We start from the raw sequence: 22,818 nt of genomic DNA, 5'->3' as shown, positions 1-22,818 counted from the left end.
CATAAAGAACTGACCGCAAGAATCCTACGACCATTGGGCATCAGAGTGGCACACAAACCTAAGTCAATCCTACGCCAACTGCTAACTCGAGCTAAAGACCCCTTACCCACGATGGACAGACGTTTCGGGTCAGGACACTTATTCAGAAAATTAGACTCTTGGAGAAAGTTCCCGACCCAAAACGTCAACTTTCCTGCTTCTCTGATGCTGCCTGGCCTGCTGTGTTCCTCCGGCTCCATACTGTGTTATCTCTGACTCCAGCATCAGCAGTTCTTACTATCTCTGAGGTGAGTTATAACCCCACTGCGAAGCCAATTCTAGGGATGCCCACCTTGAAGAAGTTATCCTCCTCCCTCCAGAAAGACCTCAGTGGATCTCTCTCCCACTGCAACCCTCTGGTAATCTCTTTGGCCCCCATTTCTGAAGAAGGGTCCTGACCCGATACATCAACTTTCTTGCTCCTCTGATGCTGCCTGACCTGCTGCGTTCCTCCCGTTCCACACTGTGTTATCTCTTCCTCCAATCCAAACCCCTTTTTTTGTAAAGACCATCTTTCTCCTTTAGCATAACATACTTTAAAAAGTACAACATTGTGATCACTATCACTAAAATGCTCTCCCATTGCCACATCTACTATCTGTCGTGTTTCGTTCCCCAGAATTAAGCCCAGCATTTCAGTCCCTTGTAGGACCATCTACATGTTGATACATGAAACTCTCCTGAATATATTTCAAGAAATCCGTCCTCTCCAAACCCTTTATACTACAATTATCTACTGTTTGTTTTCAGTAATTTAAGAAACTACTGGAAAGGACTCTCTGAATAGTTGCAAATTAGAAAAGAATATTATTTTTAAAGAAGTAGCTCTATTTTGACTTACCTGAGAGGTACGATAGGACTAAGACAAGTCAGGGCCAATATAATAAAGTTAAATAAATAATCCAAAACAGAATAAAATTGATGTAGGCGAAGTAAAATTAAGACATGGAAGAATAACTGGGTCAAGTCAAATGTGTGGCCTGTAATGTGTAGGCAATCATGGATCCTATTGGTGTCGTACATGACCACGTGCATGAAGTACTAACTGTTGCAGAAACTTGAACTCCAGGTTTTGAAGCTCGAGTGGTGGCTGGAGGTATTGTGGCGCACCTGTGATGCTGAAAGTTATTTCTTATGGTTGATGGCCTTATTAAATCAGGGTTACTGTGTGTGTATGTGAATATATAGTGTGTGGTAGTGTCCGCTGACACTCGACGCAAAATAAAATAAACAATAAAAAGCATAAAAATGAAAAGAATTGAATGAAACTGAATATTAGTAATATAAAAAAGGTGTCGAGCAAAGTTGATTTTTTTTTTTGTTTTTCTTTTTAAACTGGCATTTTTTATTGTAGAGGGAGTAAATCTGTGGTGAGCATGTGCAGTCAACAATTATTGGATGATTGTTAGTGTCAGCAAGCACTTTGATTCCTTTACATTGAATGCCAGTCTTTTCTCAGAATCCCTCCTTGCATATCTAATACGCTTTTTCACCTCCCCTCTGAACTTTCTGTATTCCTCTTGGTTTTCAATTGTATTTTCTACTTTACACCTGTCAGAGACATACCCCTTCTTATCTTAATTTCTGTTTCCTTTGTCATCCAGATAGGACAAGCAAATCAGACCTATCTTTTCCTTTTGAAGGACTATACATCATCTTTATCTAAACTGTCTTCTCTTTGAAGGTAGCCCATTGTTCAGTTACAGTTTCTCCAGCCAGCCTTCCAGTGCAGTCTATCTTGCCCAGCTCCATTCTTGTCCCAAATAAGCGAGCTCTTTGCCAATTTGATTTTTTTTCTCTCTAAATCTGGAACTACGATTGTTATTCTCCACCATCATTCTAAGCCTTACAATACAATGATCACTGTCCCCTAAATGATCCCCACTGACACTTGATCTCCTTGGCCCACCTCATTTCCAAGGACAGGTCCAAAAGTTCTTCCTTTCTAGTTGGACTGGATACATTCGTCTGCAGTGAATTAGCTTGAATATAATCTTGGAACACTAGCCTTCACTGCTCCTTACTCAGGTGTAGACTGGGATACTGGTAGTTTTAAGTAACACGCCACTCCCCCTCCCCATAACCACTCTATGATTCTTACCTCTACATCCTTCCCGCTAGTTGACAGTCTGCAGACTATACCGAGCAATGTAATTGCACCCTTTTTGTTCCACATCTGGTGGCGCGTGCAGTATCCATTCCCTGGCCATGTTTATTCTTGGTGCAAAATAAGTCCTGATACAATTTTGCTTTGATCCAATAGGTTGCATTTGCTGAAAGACATCAATAGTTACAAAACAAATTCCTTGACTGTGATTTTAGCATATCTAAGATAAAGTGAGAAGGTCTGTATAAGTACAATAACAGAAATGCTGCCAAAACTCAGCAGGTCTGGACTTAATGGACCTGAAACGTTAACTCTGCTTTTTCTCCACAGATGCTGCCAGCAATTTCTTTTATTGTTTCAAATTTCCAGCATCTGCAGCTCTTCGGTTTTTCTGTATGATATACAAGTTCTGTTGTTGCAACTAAAGCAAAATATGAAAGAAGCAAAAGGAAATGAAATAAAGACAAACCTTTCAATTTCAATCAGTGCTAGCATTGATTTATAAAGTTATTTTCATTTTTTGCTGACAACCTATTTCTTAATAAACTGGGAAGTTTCCCCATGCCATTTTTGTGCTGTTTGGAAATTCCTATTTTGCATGGCCTGATGAATGCTCCAGCCTTTGATTGTGGTGTGGCTGTGTATTCAGAATGTTACCTATACGAATCGGAATTCCATGCCACTGTCTTGGAGTGAGGTCCCCAGATGGGTAACGTTTTATAGTTGCTGACCTTCTGAATTGTTAGTATTGATGCAGGATGTAAGGTACATCACAGGATCTCTAGTGTTATATTTGGGTTAAGAATGTTATTGAATGGTGGGATTGCTTGATCCAAGAGAACTGTTCGATATCATAAATCGCCCCTTAGATTGCCTTTTGTCAGTTTGTGAATTTTTAGTCATTTGTTTACTATTGTTTTGCATATAGAATTTTTTTCTTGGATCGCCTTTTTTATTAGATGACTCATGGTTTCATTAGAATAAATGACCCTGTTGTTTAAAAGTTAGCAGAAATATGTCTGGATCTGTTGTGACTATTACAGGTGATCTCCTACATTAAAAAGAAAGTTTTTGCGATTGTTATGAAAATGACAATCACTGTGGTATTCCTTGTAGAGATCTTGAATCGATTGCACTGCTTCAGGTTCCATGTAGTAAACCTAGTGTTTTTAGTTACAAGTACAAAATGATTTTAAAAAGCAGTGGTTTCTCAACTGGAAACCTACTAGTATATTCTAATCTGAACAGTTGGTAAAAACTGTGCCTTGGATTAGTTGTATGCTCCTATCAGCAAGGAATTAAGCCAAATCTTAGAGGGACTGAAACTCTTATGAGGAAGTTTTGAAGAACTTTGTGACTGAGATTGACTGACCCACATACTGAGGGAACTACTGAGCCAATCAATAAGAGAAGTCTTAGTTATATCTGTCAACTAATGTATAAATTGTATAGGTGATTACCTAGGATAGCATTTTGTGTTTGCTTTGTTTGACTTTTGTATAGCAAAATTTCTTTTATTTATAACATGGAGTCTTATGGCTTCATTCTTTCAGTAAAATAGCCAGGAGTTTGGATTTCTGTATTTTTTTGAGGAGTTACTAGTCTGGACCAAGCTCATAGAAGTGATTAAAATGAGAATTTGACACAAAAACACAATTAACTTCTGAGAAATGTAGGTGTGTCATTGGTTTACTGTAACACAGGACATTTAGCAAGTAAAGATTCTTGTATTTGAATGACAGAAAAACATACAAAGATAGAGTACCAGTTCCAGGGAACAACAATCATGCGGAAGAGACATAGGAAATTTTATTGCTGCTATTCTTTATGTATTTTAGAAATAAACATAGAATGTTTGCATGCTGTTACAGCGTGGTTAAATTTTAGATGTCTGACATGAGCATCAGCAACATTTACAGTAAATCTTTGAGAAAATGTTTAGCACAGCTATATTTATTTGTCATACCTGTGTTTGAATTATACACACTTCTTGATTCCGTTTGCCTCTGCAATTTCTAACATACAGAAAAGTAGCTTTATGTTAATTCAATATAGTGTTCCAAAACAGACATATCATTTCTATGCTTCCCGACCTTGTAGTGCATTAAATTTATCCATGGCAGAAAATATAATTTGAGTAACTTCTTGAGGATTTTTGCTGAATTTTTCACCCATCTTCACCAATTAGTTGCCCCAAAGAATTGTAATCAAAGCTGGTTTTAAGTGCTGTGTCCTCATCTACTTGAGGCTTAACTCTGAAAATCACTTGAGAGAGCCGCTGGTAGACTAGGTTCATGGATATTTTCTGAAGAAGGGTCTAGACTCAAAACTTCAGCTTTCCTGCTTCTCTGATGCTGCTTGGCCTGCTGTGTTCATCCAGCTCTACACCTTGTTGTCATGGATATATTATGGCTTTTCTCCGGGAACTTTTTTTTAAAGGTTAGAACTTGTGGGATGGTGAGCATGTTGGTAACGCTTACTTGAATTTCATTCATGCCTGACATCGTTCAATTCTAAATAAATGCAAATTTTATTCTTTTCTCTCTCTCGATGCCTTCTATACCACTACATAATACCTGTTTCAATCTGTTGTTAATGTCTTTTCCTCCTTGATGAATTTTGGATGCTCCGACCAATAAGAGAACAGTCAGGCCTGCCCAAATTATAACTAGTGTGGCCCAGTGGCATGACAAACATATCGCCATTTGCAAATGGCAATAACAGTCCTGTAATCTTCAGCAGACTTTGTTCACTGATCACTGGCTAAAGTTTCCAGATTAAAGACATTTTACCTTTGTAAAAGTAGCCAGATCCTAGTAGATCATGTCTCTTCTATCTATCTGTGTTGCATTGCCCAGGTTTCTTAGAAATGAGAATGATGAATGAAGGGTGACTGAATAACTCCAAAGCTTTAATTTTGAATAATAACATAGCTGTAAAGGTTTAGTTTGAAGTGGCTGTTACAATTCTGCCCCTTACCAGCACTTGTTCTCCTGTTTATTGGCAACTGGCAATTACAGTAATCAGAATAAGTCCCCTGAAAACCTGAGCTCCTCTGTATTCACAGTCATGTAAAGGTTAGTATTTTAAGGTTAATCTCTAACTCCTAACAGTAACAACCGTCAGTAACATAATACTGTTGCATGCTCACCATATACTGTTCTTGCTTCAATTGGAATCACAATTCACAATTTCATAGAATTACAGAGTTGTTACAGTGCATAAAGAGGCTATTCAGCCCATCTCGTCTGCATTAGTTCTCTGAGCCAAACAACTGTCTTTTCTGTCTAACCCTGTATTTATCTCTATTGAAATAATCATCTAATGACCTCTTGAAATGCCTCAATTTAACTTGCTTCAACCACACTTCCAGGCACTGCATTCAAAACCAGAACCACTCGTGTGAAAAAGTATTTTCTCACCTCGCATTTGCTGCTTTTGCGGAATACTTTAGAACAGTTTTTCCCTATATATTCTGTCCAGACCTTCATAATTCTGAAAACTTTATCAAATCTCTCCTCAGCCTTCTCATCTCTAAGGAAAACACTCCCAACTTCTCCACTCAATACTGAAATTTCTCATCCCTCTGATTATTCTCAAAAACCTTTTCTGCACTCCCTCTAATGTTTTCACATCCTTCCTAACATGTAATGCCCAGAATGTAGTGAGAAAAAAGTATAATACCTCTAAACTAGTTATGCAGAACTCCAGGCTAATGTTCTGGGGCCAGATGGTGAAACTTGATTTCAGTAAAAATCTGGAATGTAAACCTAGCCAAATTGTAAACAAGTAACTGTCGTCAATTGTCACTAATGTCCTTTAGAGAAAGAAGACTGCAATCCTTACCTGGGTCTATGTGTCTCCAGACCCACAACAGTGTGGCTGAGCAACAAATGCTGATCTAGCCCATGAACAAATCGGATAAGGCAGCATCTGGTGACATCTGCAACTGCAGGCAGCTGTGCATGTTTCCTATTTATTTCCCCATCCAGATGCTTTTTAAATGTTGTAATTGTACCAGCCTCCTCTGACAGCTCATTCCATACACGCAGCACCCTCTGTGTGAAAAGTTCCCCCTTAGTCCCTTTAAAATCTTTCCCCTCTCATCTTAAACCTATTCCCTCTGGTTTTGGGACCCCCCCGGGGGAAAAGACCTTGCCTATTTACCCTATCTGTGCCTGTCATGATTTTATAAACCTCTGTAACTCCAAGGAGAATAGCCCTAGCCTATTCAGCCTTTCTCTATAGCTCAAACTATCTAACCCTGGTTTTAAAAAAAAGTTCAATAATACCTCCTTGCTTTTGTATTCCGTGTACCTATTAATAAAACTGAGGGCACTGTGTACGTTTTATTAACTGTTCCCCCTACCTGTCCTGACAGCTTCCATGATTTGGGCACCTATATCCCCAGCTCCCTCTGCTCCTGCTGCACTCCCTTTAGAATTGTACCCTCTATTTTAGAATGGCTTTCAATGTTCTTCCCACCAAAGTGCATCACCTCACACTTCTCTGTACTGACCTATGTCTGGCCCCTCTCTGCCCCCTCCACCAAGCTTTTCAAAGTCTTTACACTGGTCTGCTCCCAGTTTACAATGCTCCAAATTTCCACAACATATAATTTCAGGGAGGAGTTGAATATCGCACTTTGGGCTAAAGGGATCAAAGGGGAAGAGTGGAAACAGGCTTTTGAGTCGGATGATCAGCCGTGCCATCATAAGTGGCGGAGCAGGCTCGAAGGGCTGAATGGCCTGCTCCTATTTTCTGTGTATCATCTTCAGAAGTTAAAATTGTCCCCAGCAGTTCAAGATCCAGATCATGAATATACATTTCAAAAAGTAAGGGTTCCAATACTGACCCCTGGCGAACTTCACTACAACGCTTTCAAGAGCCTGGAGAAAAAATATCAATTAACCATTACTCTGTGTTTCCTACTCCACCATTCCACATCCAAATTTCTACTGTCTTTTTTACTGCCACTTCTCTCACGTGGCAATATGTCAAGAACTTTTTGGCAGTCCACATTGACCACATCCACCACATTACCCTCATGAACCTCTTCTAAATAAGAATATCCATTTTGCTTGGTGTATATACACACAAGTTTTTTTGGGGGAGGGGTTCTGGGGATTTGTGAGTGGCAGAGACAGTGGACTGGGGAGTGAGGGGCCAAATGCAAGAGCCATACAGCATGGAAACAGAACCTGCTGTCCAATTAGTCCATGCCGATCATGTTCCCAAACTAAACTAGTCTCACCTGTCTGTGCTTGGCCCATATTCCTCTAAACCTTTCTATTCATGAACTTATCCAAGTTTCTTTTGAGCGTTGTAACTGTACCTGCCTCCACCACTTTCTCTGGTAGTTGATTCCACTCATGAACCATTCTCTGTATATTGTTATATCTCAAACCTTCCATTCCCCTCAGTGTTCTTGTAAATTTTTTCTGCACCCACTCAAGTTTAACAACATCCTTCCTATAAAAGGGCAACCGGAATTGCGTGCACTATTCCAAAAGTCTCGCCAATGTCCTGTACAGGCACAACGTGACATCCTAAGTCCTATACTCAATGTTATGACCAATGAACTCAAGCGTGCTAAATGCCTTCTTCAACCACCCTGTCTACCTGGGACTCCACTTTCAAGGAATTATACATTTGCACCCCTGCGTCTCTTTGGCCACATTGACAAGGATCCTATCATTAAGTGTATAAGTCCTGCCCTAGTTTGCCTTCCTCACATTTATCTCAATTAAACTCCATCTGCCACTCCTCGGCCCATTGGCCCATCTGATCAAGGTCCCGTTGTACTCTGAGATAATTTTCTTTACTGTCCACTGCACCAATTTTGGTGTCATCTGCAAACTTAACTAACCGTACCTGCTATAACATCCAAATTCATTATACAAATGACAAAAAGCTGTGGACCCGGCACTGATCCTTGTGGCACACCACTGGTCACAGGCCTCCAGTCCGAAAAACAACTCTTCACCACCACCCACTGTCACCTCCCTTCAAGGCAACTTTGTATCCAATTGGCTAGTTCCATCTGAACCCCAAAGTGATCTAATCTTACTACCTGGTCCACCATGTGAAACCTTGTCAAATGCTTTAATGAAGTCCGCATAGACAATGTCGACTGCTCTGCCTTCATTAATCTTCTTTGTCATCTCTTTAAAAAAACTTAATCAAGTTAGTGAGACACAATTTCTCGTGCACAAAGTTATGTTGACTATCCCTAATCAATCCTTGCCTTTCCAAATACTTGTAAATCCTGTCCCTCAGAATCCCCTCCAACAATTTACCCACCACTGACGTAAGGCCTACTGGTCGATAGATCCTCGTCTTTTGTTTACAGCCTTTCTTAAATAATGGCACCACATTAGCTGATCACCAGTCCTCTGGCACCACACCTGTGGCTTTCGATGAAACAAATATCTCAGCAATGGGCCAAGCAATTGTTTCCTTAATTTCCCACAAAGTTCCAGGAAACACCTGATCAACTCCCAGGGATTTATCTACCTTTCTGCATTTTAAGACCTCCAGCACCACCTCTTCTGTAATATTGACAGTTTTCAAGATATCGCTATTTATTTTCCCAAATTCCCTCGGTTCCACATCCTTCTCCTCAGTAAATACTGGCGCAAAATATTTGTTTAATGTCTCACCCATCTCCTTTGGTTAATCTTTAAGGGGCTCTATTCTCTCTATAGTTACCCTTTTTGCCCTTAATGTATTAATAGAATTACTTTGGATTCTCCTTAACTCTATTTGCCAAAGCTATCTCATGTCCTTTTTTGCCCTCGTGATCTCCCACTTAAGTATACTCCTGTTGCCTTTATACTCTTCTAGGGATTCACTTGATCCCAACTGTCTATACCTGACACATGCTTCCTCCTTTTTCTTGACCAGAGCCTCAATTTCTCTAGTCATCCATTTCTTACACCTGCCAGCTTTGCCCTTCCCGCTAACAGGAACATACTATCTCTGAACTCTCGATAACTCATTATTAAAGGCCTCCCACTTCCTAACTGTCCCTTTATCTGTGAATAACTTCTCCCAATCAACTTTTGAAAGTTCTGTCTAATGCTGTCAAAAGTGGCCTTACAGTATAAATTGGAGTAAAGTTTTGATCAGTTCTATCCTTTTCCATCACTATTTAAAAACTAATAGAATTATGATCACTTGCCCCAAAGTGCTCCCCCACTGACACCTCAGTCACTTGTCCGAACTTATTTGCCAACAGAAGGTCCAGTATTGCTCCTTCACTGGTATTGAATAAGAAAGTTGTCTTGCACACACTTAACAAACTCCTCTCCATCCAAGCCCTTAACACTATGATAGTCTAAGCCTATGTTTGGAAAGTGAAAACTCCCTATCATTACAGCTCTTTTTTTCTTACAGATATGAGATCTCCTTTCATATTTGCTTTGAAATTTCTCAAAAACTGGGAGCCTGTAATACAGTCCCAACAAGTTGATCATTTCTTTATTATTTCTAAGTACCATCCATATAACTTCAGTGGACGATCTCCCAGGAGTAGCATCCCTAAGTACAGCCGTAACGTTTTCCCTGATCAAAAATACCACTCCCCCTCCTCTCTTTCCTCCCTCTCTATCCCTCCTATAACATCCGTACCCTGGAACATTAAGGTGCTGGTCCTGCCCATCCCTGAGCCATGTTTCTGTAATAGCTATGATATTTCAGTCCCATACACTCAACCATGCCCTAAGTTCATCTACCTTACCTGTCAGGCCTCTGACATTGAAGTAAATGCAGTTTAGTTTATCAGTCTTACCTCATCCTCTTCCAAGCTCTTGTCTGCCTTGACTTGCTACCCTCGTCCACTGTACCAGTTTCAGCCTTTTCTTTTTTCTCACTATCACTTTGGTTCTTCCCACTAGTTTAAAGCCTCCCAAGTAGCACTCACAAATTTCCCTGCAAAGTTGTTGGGGTCCCATTCCCCTTCTACAGATCATTTCTACCGCTGAAGAGATCCTAGTGCTCCAAAATTGCGAACCCTTGTCCCCTGCACCAGTTCCTCAGCCACGCATTTATCTGCTCTAACCTCCTATTCTTATTCCCACTAGCATGGTGCACTGGTAGTAGTCCAGATATTACTATCTTCAAGGACCTACTTTTAACCTCCTACCTAGTTTCCTATATTTTCTCTCCAGAACTTCATCCCTTTCCCTACCTATGTTTTTTGTACCAATGCGCACAATGACCTCTTGCTGGCCACTCTCCTTTTTGAGAATATTCTACTCGCTCTTTGAGACATCTTTTGATTCTGGCACCAGGGAGGCCACACATCATCCTGATGTCTCGCTGATGGCTGCAGAAATATCTGTCAGTACCCCAGACTAGAGAGTCCCTCATTACAGTCAATTTCTTGGAACCTGACATGCCCCTCATTACAGTAGAGCCAGTCATGGTATCAGAAACCTGCCTGAGAAAATAACACACTTTGCTCAAAACACAGCATATTAGAACAGTCTTACTGCTGACCCACTTTGATCTTCCGTGATGCCTACTTGTCCCTCATTCTAGGAGGATCAGAACTCACAATTGGACAGAAAGAGTGAAAACTTCCTTGTTGGGCTATCTGTCTTTCAGATTCTCACGTCTTGTGAGGATCCTGAATCTGACCACCCCAAGCAGTGTCTGCATTGGTATTGGAGACTTCCCTGACTTACTGGTGTCGGTATCTCCTGAGTGAAGACTATCCCCCTTGACTGGACTGAGGCCTGCTGACAACTGTGGCTTCTATACATCTGGAACTGAAATTGGCAACTACATTTCCTGTGGAACAGCAATACTGTGAGATTTCTGGGAAATTATCTTATACCTAATTAGTTTATATAGTCAGGTAATTAGCAAATTTGATACTTTTGTTGGTTGTTTGACATGCAAATACACAGATTTAGTTTTTTTAAAACTGAGTGATGATGAGTGAAGCCTGTACAAGTTATCATTGTGGCTACGTTCTATGTTTCTGATCTTGTGGCTTGCCAGTAGCAGTGTACTTAGATGTATCTTACAATGAAGAACTGATCTGTAAATAAGAAATGATGAGTTGAATAAATGGCCACAAAGGCATATGATTTTCCACTTCCAGAGAGAAATCATCAACGTATTTTTGAATTTTCCTGCATACTTTGCATACTAGAAGAGTTTAGGGAAAGACATAGATGCAGTTGTAATGTCAATGTCCTAGTAATCCAGAGGCTCAGGCTAATGCTTTGAGGACATGGGTTCAGATCCCACCGCGGCAACTTGTAATGTTTGAATTCAATTCTTAAATCTGGCATTGTAAGCTAGACTCATGAATTAAATAATTGTTATGGTATAGACGGAGGCATTTTGACCCCAGGCTCTCTGAGCCTTTTAACTAAGTACCAATCCCCTGATTTTTTAAAATTCTGGTTTTGTATTTTAAGATGGTGCCGTAGAATGGTGACTTTGTACACATTTCACTGTACTCCTACATTCCTGTACTTGAGTACACGTGAGAATAGTTTCTAATTCTAACTCTGTACTTTGTTTCTACATGCACAACAGTCAAACACCCTCTTGAATGCATTAATTGGACCTGTTTCAACTACATGCAGTGCATTCCAGGTGCATGATACTGCCATAGATTGTTATAAAAGCTCAACCGTTCCAATAATTTCCTTTAGGGAAGGAAATCTGCTATGTTTACCTGGTTCTACACATGATGCCAGACCCACAGTAGTGTATTATTGAATATTCTCAGAAAGGCAGCATTCCTTTATGATGACATGATGACATCAGAACATGTGCAGTTCCAGTGTAAAGTTCCTTGTCTCAACTTCAGTAGTCAGTGTGATGTGTACTGTTACAGTCATGTAATATAGCCATAACATCTGTAAGCATAGATCCCAGACTATGCAGTTTTTGTGGTACAATGGTATTGTCCCTAATTCTGGGCTAGAAAGTCCAGATTCAAGGCTCACCTGCCCTTGGAGGTATGTCTCAACGTGAGCAAACAAGTTGATGAAAAATAATTTCTAATCCAGTGTATGTGTAAGTCTGTTATCTTGTAACAGTTAATCAGCATTGTCTGTCTCAACAGTCTTCATGATATATGTGATAAGGGCTCTCATATAGAGAACAATAAACCACGTGATTGGGTGTTTGACCCAAGAAACCGCATCACGTAGCAGTGGAATGATTCTTAGCTCCTCTCTGGGATAGCTTTGCAAGCTTATAAGATAACGTTCACATCTCATTAAAGAATGAAGAACTCCTTCTCCCAGGTTAGCTGGAGGCTTAAGTACTCCAGCTGGTGACTTTCATGTTACAGACATATTTGAGCTCTTCTTTTCAAAATTCTTGCCAGCTTTACTTTCAGCACAGGGTTTTGTGTGCAGATTTCAAGTTCCAGCATGAATAATTAATTCTCATATGAAGTCTTTCATAGTCACAGTCAGGTAATTAGCAAATTTGATACTTTTGTTAGTTATACTGTTGGTTGTTTGACATGCAAATACACAGAAACAGACCCTTCGGTCCAACCAGTCCATGCTGAACATAATCCCAAACTAAACTCATCCCATCTGCCTGCTCGTGGCCCATATCTATCCAAACCTTTTCTATTCATGTATCTATCCAAATTTTTTTAAATGTTGTAATTGTACCCATATCCACCACTTCCTCAAGAAGTTCATTCCACACACAAAAAAAATTGCCTCATGTCTTTTTTAAATCTCTCTTCTCACCTTAAAAATGAAATCCCCCATCATAGGGAACAGATAACTACCATGAACTCTATCTATATTTCTCATAGAATAGAATCCCTACAGTGTGGAAACAGGCACTTCGACCCAACAAGTCCACACCGACTCTCGGAGCATCTCACCAAGACCCATCCCCCTATCATCCACCTAATCTACACACCCCTCAACACTATGGGCAATATTTCATGGCCAATCCACCTGGCCTGCACATTTTTGGACTATGGGAGGAAACCAGAGCACATGGAGGAAACCCACGCAGACACTGGGAGAATATGCAAGCTCCACACAGACAGTCGCCCAAGGATGGACTGGGTCCCTGGCGCTGTGAGGCAGCAGTGCTAACCACTGAGCCACCGTATTTTATAAACTTCTATCAGGTCGCCTCTCAACCTTCTACGCTCCAGTGAAAAAAGTCCCAGCCTATCCAGCTTTTCTTTATAACTCGAACCTTTTTTCATTGGAATTTGTTTCTGACCTTTACTATAATTTGCGTTAATTCTTTGGAGTGTCTTTTTAACTTAACTGTAAAATGTAAGCTGCAAGAACTGGAATTGAGTGTGTTTATCTTGCACTATATTCTCGGTGTAATAATAATGGTTTCCCATTCTGTTTTAATTCCGCTCCCCTTAAGGTATTTGTGAGATTGATGGTGCTTCAGAAAACCAGGAACCTGCGGCAAGAAATACCTTACAATCGACCAGATCGCTGTCCATCAACATTCCTAAGGTTTGAAGACTGATCCTTACTATTGAAAATAAATGAAGTGTAGTGTTACGGTACATAATTTTGTTAATATCAAATTACTGTGACATTCAGTGTTCTTCATGATGTTTTAAGAACATTTCGCAAGAAGTTTTATTGGAAATGCAATTACCTCGTCTCCCCTCCCCAAAATTGCTAATTAGTTAAATTGTGAAATTGGCCCCAGGTTAACAAGAAATGTACTATTTGTGCTCGCTGTGCATTGTTTCCTGTTGACTCTCCTGTTCGTTTCAATATATGTCCTTGTACTTTAACCCATGCCTTTCTGACACCTCAAAGAGCTTGCAGCTCATTTTGCTTGTTCTTACTTAAAAACATTATGCTGCTTAAAAGTAACCTCCAAATATGTATTTCCCATTTCTTCTCTAACTAATCAGCCGACCTTGGGGTGCAGAACTTGCAACAGAATAGGTCATACATTTGGCACTCAAACATTAGACTTGTATAGTAAACCTTGAATTTCTGGAAGAGGTTCATAACTGGAAAGTTCACTCTTTACAGCTTAAGAATTTAGACTTTAATTCAGTATTTAAAAACATTTCATATGCTTTGGTTCTGCTTGCCTTGTCATTCCTGCTCTCTCCTTTTATAATTACTTTCCAAATCTTAATGCTGCCATATTTATAAGCACTACAGAAGAGAACAACCTTAATTATCTTTTTTAGAAGTTAAAATAGAAAACGAATTTGTACTGATCATGCTGAAGGCATGTTTGCTGTGAAGTTGGCTTTTGATTGATTGATTGTTTTGTAACAACTACAAGCAGTGGGTTTCTTTGCTAACATGGCTGCATTGATTTTTAATTTTATAGCACATTTCATATAATGAAATGTCCCAAGGCACTTTGCAGGAAGATTAAAAACAAAATATGACACTGAGACTCATGGCATATTTAGATCAGATGCAAAGTAGCTTGATCAGATGGTATATTTTAAGGACTTGAGCCTTAAACCTTCAAAGGCAGAAACCAAGGAGGAGTGTGGGTAGAGCATGCCAGAAATGAAGGTGTAGATAACTGAAGGCATGGCCACTTATATTGGAGCAATTAAAGCAGGGATGCACAAGAGACCAGATTTAGAAGCCCGCTGATCTCTCAGAGGGTTGTGTGGCTAGAAGACAGTACAAAGACTAAGGAGTGGATATCCTGGAGGATTGCAAAAGAATGATGAGAATTTTAGAATTAAGTTGTTGCTTGACAAGGAGGTAACCATTCAGCAGGCACAAGAGCTACAGTGGAACTGGACTTGCTGCAAATTAAGACGGGGAAAGCAAGGATTTAGATGACCTTCAATTTATGAAGAGTAGAATGTGGGACACCATCCAGGAGTGCATCAGAATAACCCAATCTAGGGGTAACATAGGCATAATAGAGGGTTCAGCATCAGATGAGCTGAGATAGGGACAAAGGCAGCTGATTTGGAAGTGGAAATAGACAGCCTTAGTGATGGCATGAATGAGGTTAAAGCAAAACAAAGTTCCAACCTTTTTTCCTGGCACTATCATTACAGACACTCGAGCCCAGAGAAATTATGCCTTTATCTCAACTTAAAGTTTCTGCTTAACTGACACTTACAGTTTTGTTGCTCTAGTTTCGTGGAGACAATTTGCTGTGTCCTTTCCAAGTCTGCTGATATGAACTTGTCAAAAATCTGAGAACCTAAATGTTCTCAATTCTAATAACCTGCAGATTTCTAGCCAAACTCTTCTAACTAAACCCTTCTGCTGTGGTGACTTGTTCCCTGAAATCCTTCCAGAAGAGAAAGTAAATTTGATCTAAACTGAACCCAGGTTACTTCTGAACTGAGGTAAAAGAACTTGCTCAATCCCAGATTCTTCTGAACTGACAACGAATCTAATGGTTTTACATGTTTGTGTTACCTGTCATTGACCCAACAGTGTAAACATCTTGCCATTAACTTCAAAGGTATCTGCAATCAATTGTCTTTTGACAAAAGTTGGATTTAATTTAATTGCTACTCTGGAAGCACTCCCCGATCTTTCTTTTTGTAAAAGGAAAGCCTTCACAGAAGTAACCGTCACCTATCTGCTTCTAATTTGAAATCCTATTCACATGTTCAGAGAACAATTAATTGGATTAAGGTTAGAAAATGACTATTTTAGATGTGTTTACATAACAATGTTAAAGACATGAAATTTAGTCATGACTTTTCTTCCAATTGTTTTCACACTCGTCCTACAAGCCATATATTTGCTAGGGGTCTAAGTGTCTTGATCAAGTGTCCATTCATCGGGCCATTTTACATTGGTCCAGACTGGCTGGACAATTGCCAGTGTCCAGACATTTGCTGGTATTACTCCTACTACCCACAGTTCTCCTTACCAATTACTGTGACTAATATTATCTATCTCAACACAGCCAGGAATCAAACTTGTGTTGCTGTCAAGAAGCTTCCCTTGTCATGATGTGCCAAGAAGAGTGCCAGTGACAATATTAAGATTCAATACCCAGGTTAAAGTTAATTCTGACAGCATAAAAACAAGGCATTTTAATCTTTTCTATGATAAAAAATGTTTACTTAATACCTGCACCATTCTGAATAGAAGCTCACTTTCTCTTAAGTCAGAAGATTGTGTGTTCAGGCCACATAATTTTTTACATTCATTCATTGGATATTGGTGTCACTGACAAGACTTGCATTTAATTGCACATCTCAGATTATGAGAATGTTCTGGTGTGCCACCTCCTTGAATACAGCTAATGCAGCTGAATGACTTGATAGTCCAATTCATTGGACAATTAAGAGTCAACCACAATGCTGTGGTTCAGATGCCACTTATGCAGAACTGGGTCAGGATATCAGTTTTCCTTTCCCAAAGGATATCAGTGAACAAGATGACAATTTGTGATAATTCAGCAGTTTCATGGTCCGTATCACTGATAGTTGCATTTTAGATAAGATTTTATTTAACTAACTAAATTTAAATACCTCAACAACTGTTACATGCGAGCATCTGAATTCGGAGCTGAAGTAGGCCACTCAGGCCTTTGAACACACTCTGCATTCAATTAGATTTGATTGCTCCAAATTCCTGTCTACCCCAGTAACCATTCAGCCTATCTCTGTCTTAAAAAAAAGTTTCAAGACTGTGCCTTGAAAAGCTGAGATGGAGTTCCAAAGATTCTTGACCTTCTGTGTCAAAGCAAAATCATCTATCTTAAATGGGCCATCATTTATTTTAAAACAGTTCCCATAGTTCTAGTTTCTCCTACAAAAGAAAACAAGCAGCTTGTCAAGAACCCTCCCGATTCTTGTGTTTCAATCAATTTGCTTCTTACTCTTCTAAACTCCAGTAGATGCAAACCTACCCTGTCGAACCTTTCCTCATATGACAACCCACCCATTCCAGGTGTTAGTCTATTAAACCTTGTCTGAACTGCTTCAAATGCATTTGCATCCTTCCTTCAATTACAAGACCAATCATATACACAGATATAGTCTCCCCAAGTGCAATAGGTAATATTTTGTCAGCTTTCCTAATTACTTCCTGCATGCCAACTCTTCATGATTCATGCACCCAGAACCCTCTATATCTCAGAGCACTGGATTCTCTCACTATTTAGATAATCTGCATCCTTTTTATTCTTACAGATGACATGGACTGTTTCACGTCATCCCAACTTATGCTCTATCCTTGCCACTCACTTAACCTATCAATATTCCTTTGCAGTCTCCTTAGACTCTGTTCAGAGTTTAAATCCCTACCTACCTTTGTGTCACGAGCAAATTTAGCAACCATGCCTTCTATCCCTTCATCCAAGTCATTGATATCAATTTTAAAAAAAAGTAAAAAGTTGAGGCTCCAGCACTAATCCCTGTGGTACTTCACCCGTTACATTTTGCCAAGAAGAAAAGGACACATTGCTTATTCCCTTTGTCTTGTTAGCTAGCCTGTCTTGTTGTGGCATCTTATTTGATATATTCTTGAAATCTAAGTACAATACGTCTGCCTGTGCCATTTTCATAGCATATGTTATTACTTCCAAAAACTTCAAAAATCAGTTAAACATAATTTCCTTTTAACCATGTTGACTCTGACTGGTTGCCTTGAAATGCTCTAAGTGCCCTGCTGTAACATTTTTGATAAAAGCTTATTTCCCGATGGCAGATGTTAAATTAACTGACCTGTAGATCCCTGCTTTCTGTCTTCCTGCTTTTTTGGTTAAAAGACTTTTTTTCTATTTTCCAGTCTAATGGAACCCTCCCCATATCTAGGGAAGTTCGTCAAATTAAAACCAACGCGTGAATGCATCTATTGCTAGCTGTCTCTATTGACTCTATCACCTAGCTTGCTAACTGTAGCCACATTCCTCTGTCCATGACCACTGAAAAATTAAAGAACCATCCTAAGGGGTGTGACTGTGCTCAGTACAAAACTCTTCCTCACCTTGATCTGTCGTAGTGTGTGTAACTTGGCCTCCAGCTTAACAGCTTCAAGCTGAAACTCCTCTTGCGCAAATACTTTGTGCATTCTGTTCACCCTAAATCATACTGACATCCAGTGTCTTCCAGATCCTACAACCTTCCTGCCTTCCTTAATGTGTTTTAATTAATTGGTTAATTGTATTATTCAGTTTTTAATTTTCCTTTTTATACGTTGATTTTTCTCTCAGATCCTATACTAATTTAAACCTTAGGAATAGAATCCGCCTTAACCACTTTTCGGATGCTCACGAAAAGGCTAGCTTCTTCCCTAGTAGTAGAGTAAGAATCATTCCTTCCAAGATGAGAAAGTTAGAAAACCCTTCCTGTCTTCACCTAATACTCTTAGTCACCCAATACATAGCACTCTGTTCAAAGTTGCATTGTGCTCAGTTGCATTGAGTTAACAATCATCAGAACTGATAAGAGGTCACGACTCGAAACGTTAATTCTGCTTTCTCCCCAAAGATGCTTCCAGACCTAGAGATAGTAGGAACTGCCAATGCTGGAGAACCTGAGATAACAAGGTATAGAGCTGGATGAACACAGCAGGCCGAGCAGCATCAGAGGAGCAGGAAGGCTGATGTTTCGGGTCTAGACCCTTCTTCAGAAATGGGGGATGGGAAGGGGATTCTGAAATAAATAGGGAGAGAGGGGGAGGTGGTTAGAAGATGGATAAAGGAGAAGATAGGTGGAGAGGAGACCGACAGGTCAAAGAGGCGGGGATGCAGCCAGTAAAGGTGGGGAGTTAGGGTGGGGATAGGTCAGTCCAGGGAGGACGGACAGGTCAAGGAGGTGGGATGAGGCTGGTAGATAGGAGATGGGGGTGGGGCTTGAGGTGGGATGAGTGGATAGGTGGGAGGAAGGACAGGTTAGGGAGCCGGGGACGAGCTGGGCTGGTTTTGGGATGCAGTCGGGGGAGGGGAGATTTTGAAGCTTGTGAAGTCCACATTGATATCATTGGACTGCAGTGTTCCCAAGCGAAATGTGAGGTGCTGTTCCTGCAACCTTCGGGTGGCATCGTTGTGGCACTGCAGGAGGCCCAGGATGAACATGTCGTCCAAGGAGTGGGAGGGGGAGTTGAAATTATTCGCGACTGGGAGGTGCAATCGTTTGTCGCGAACCGAGCATAGATATTCCACAAAGTGGTCCACAAGCCTCCGCTTGATTTCCCCGATGTAGAGGAGGCCACAACAGGAACAGCGGATACAGTATTCCACATTAGCAGATGTGCAGGTGAACATCTGTTTGATGTGGAAAGTCTGCTTGGGGCCTGGGATGGGTGTGAAGGGGGAGGTGTAGGGGCAGGTGTAGCACTTCCTGCAGTTGCAGGGATAAGTGCCTGGGCTGATGGGGCTGGTGGGGAGTGTGGAGCGGACAAGGGAGTCACGGAGAGAGTGGTCCCTCCGGAAAGCAGATAAGAGTGGGGAGGGAAAAATGTCTTTGGTAGTGGGGTCAGATTGCAGATGGCAGAAGTGCTGGAGGATGATGCGTTGGATCCGGAGGTTGGTGGGGTGGTACGTGAAGATGAGTGGGTTTCTGTTTTGGTTGTTATTGCGGGGAGGGGGTGTGAGGGATGAGTTGCGGGAAATGCGAGAGACATAGTCGAGGGTGTTTTCGACCACTGTGGAGGGGAAGTTGCGGTTCTTGAAAAATGAGGACATCTAGGATGTCTGGGAGTGGAATGCCTCATCTCGGGAGCAGAAGCGGCGGAGGTGAAGGAATTGGGAATAGGGGATGGCATTTTTGCAGGAAAGTGGGTGAGAGGAGGTGTATTCTAGGTAGCTGTGGGAGTCGGTAGGCTTGAAATGAATATCGGTTTCCAGCTGATTGCCAGAGATGGAAACAGAGAGGTCCAAGAAGGAGAGAGAGGTACCAGAGATGGTCCAGGTGAACTTAAGGTTGTGGTGGAAGGTGTTAGTGAAGTGGATGAACTGTTCGAGCTCCTCGTGGGAGCACGAGGCGGTGCCGATACGGTTATTGATGTAACGGAGGAAGAGGTGGGGGATGGGGCCAGTGTAGCTTCGGAAGAGGGATTGTTCCACGTATCCTACAAAGGGGCAGGCATAGCTTGGGCCCGTACGGGTACCCATGGCCACCCCCTTTGTAGGAAGTGGGAGGAATTGAAGGAGACCTGTTTCCAGACCTGCTGAGTTTCTCCAGTTTGTTTTTATTTAAAATCTCCAGTATTTGCAGTTCTTTCTTTGTAAAGGTAAATACAGGCCAAATCAGAATTGCAGCAAAAGAGTGTCAGTTTCACTTCAGAATATCGTGTTCCTTGTTGAATTGTGTTTTAAAAAACAGTGCAAAAGATACAGTTAGGACAGAGGAGGTTTTCCCCACTGTGGGAGAAAACATTAAAATTCAGGCACAAGCATAAACTACAACTTCGACATTCCAATAAAACACAGCACAGGAACAGGCTCTTCTGCCCATCAAGTCTGTGCCGATTCCCAATCCTTATTTAGACCTGCTACTTATCGCCTATGTGCGATATCTATTGCCCTGTTCACCTCCCGTTTGTGAGTCTATCAAGGTGCACCTTAAATGTTGCTAATGTGTCTACTTCCACCACCTCCACTAGCAGTTAGCTCCAGGCACCCATCACCCTCTGTGAAAATTTTGTACAGTTTCCCATGAGACTGTACCTTCTGTAACAGCCTGCTATTAGGTAGCTTATCAAATGGCTTACTAAAGTCCATGTAGACAACATCCACTGCCCTTCCCTCATCAATCATTCTTGTCACTGTCTCAAAAAACTTAAAGTTGGTGAGATATGAACTTCCGCGCACAAATGCATGCTTCCTATCACTAACAAGATCATTCGCTTCCAAATGTGAATAAACCCTTTCTATCAGAATCTTCTCCAACTGCTTCCCCCCACTGATGTCAGGCTTACTGGCCTGTAATACCTGGATTATATCCATTTCCCTTCTTAAACAAAGGAACAATATTGACCAATCTCCAGACTCGGGAACCTTTCCTGAGGCCAAAGAGGATGCAGAGATATCAGTTAAGGCCCCATATATTTCCTCCCTTGCCTCTCACCGTATCCTGGATAGATCCCATCTGGCACTGGGGACTTCCTCCTTCATTATGTTGATCTGCCCAAAAGTATTCAAACGCCTTTTCCTAACCTCAGCATTCCTCACATCCTTCTCTTTGGTGAATACTGATGTAAAGTACTCGTTAAGGATCTCACCCATTTTCTCTGGCTCCACTCAAATTCTCTCCTTTTTATCCTTGAAGGGGCCTAATCTTTCTCTAGCTACCCTCTTGCTCCTAATGTATGTATAAAATGCCTTGGAATTCTCCTTAACATTGATGGCAAAGAACATTTCATTGCCCCCTTTTAGCCCTCTTAACTCCCTGCTTGAGTTCCTTCCTATTTTTTCTGTATTCTTCAAGGACTTTGTTTTTAGTTGTGTAGGTCTTAGGTATGCTTCACTTTTAGTTGACTAAGCTGATAATTTCCCCTGTCATCCAAGGCTCCCAAATCCTGCCATTCCTGTCCTTCATTTTCACAGGAACATGCCTGTCCTGCACTCTAAAGAACTGGCCCTTAAAAGACTCCCATATGTCAGATTTACCCTCAAACAGCCGCTCCCAATTTACATTCTCCAATTCTTGCTTGATTTAGTTACAGTTAGCCTTCCTCCAATTTAACATCTTCAGCCAAGGTCCACTATTGTCCTTTTCTATCAGTATCCGAAAACTTACTGAATTATGGTCACTATTCCCAAAATGCTTCTTCACTGAAACTTTGATCACTTAGCCGGACTCATTTTGCAATACCAGGTCCAGTATGGCCCTTTCCTTGGACTATCTACAAGCTATTTCAAAAAACCCTCCTGCAGACATGTAACAAATTGCTCCCTGTCCAAACCCCTGGCACTAAGGGAGCCCCAGTCAATTTTGTTGAATTGTCCTAGAGGACATCTAACAAAACAAAGAGAACTAGTTCCTATTAATATTACTACATTTTTAAGGTAGTTAAAGAAAACGATCAGGGACATCGGACTCTTTGCTTTCATCTCTTGGCCTCTTCACCTTTATATTGTTACAGTACTGTTCTATTTTAGATTTAATGGCTCACCATAAGCTAACAATGTAACATTTGCTTCAGAGTGCATCCTGTGTTTTTTTCCCATAACCTATAACAGTATAGGTTTGTTTGTAGATCTTTTGTAGCAAATTCCACAGCTGAGGATGATGAAATTATTTACTTTGAACACCTGTTTCTTTTTAACTGCTTTTTACTTCAACTGATATTTTCAATCATTTGCCAACATTATTAAAACTATGTGTGTGCATCACTCTGTCTGACATTAAAATTTCACCTGTGGAATGCAATAAATTATGGGTGTGATGTTGGATTGTAATGTTAGATGATTACTCTATCGTCTTGCAGGATGACAATGGCAGTTTCCACTGAAAATAAGTTTAACATCATTGAAGTATTTATGACCTGCTGATAGGAATGGGTGCACGGACTGGAATACTTTTATCTGTGTTCCCATGCAGTTATTAATAATGTGTTATTCTTTGGTTTGTTTTTTAATTCCATTTAGGCAATTGCAAATTCACAAAAGAAAAGTTCGGCACAGTTTCAAGCATTTACTGAAGGTAATTCATTTCCTTTACAAAATGATCATAAAATACTATTGAATATTTCTGTAGGCAAGGGGCTTGTGAAGTGAATGAGCTGAGGTCT

General features: G+C 40.7%; 1 protein-coding gene across 1 annotated transcript in view; it reads left to right on the top strand.

Annotated features, from left to right (window-relative positions):
• The first annotated feature begins 13,534 nt into the window (after positions 1–13,534).
• LOC109912437 (centrosomal protein of 72 kDa) overlaps positions 13,535–22,818 on the top strand; it is a 69,109-nt gene continuing 59,825 nt past the window's right edge. The window contains exons 1-2 of the mRNA XM_048609941.1: positions 13,535–13,626; positions 22,676–22,730. The gene's annotated coding sequence lies outside the window, so the exon portion shown is untranslated. The remainder of the gene's footprint in view (positions 13,627–22,675; positions 22,731–22,818) is intronic.

This window comes from Rhincodon typus, chromosome 2 (assembly GCF_021869965.1).
Source record: "Rhincodon typus isolate 14 chromosome 2, sRhiTyp1.1, whole genome shotgun sequence".
Lineage (NCBI taxonomy): Eukaryota > Metazoa > Chordata > Chondrichthyes > Orectolobiformes > Rhincodontidae > Rhincodon > Rhincodon typus.
Note: the sequence above shows the minus strand (reverse complement) of the source record. Positions and strands in the feature narration are given on the sequence as shown.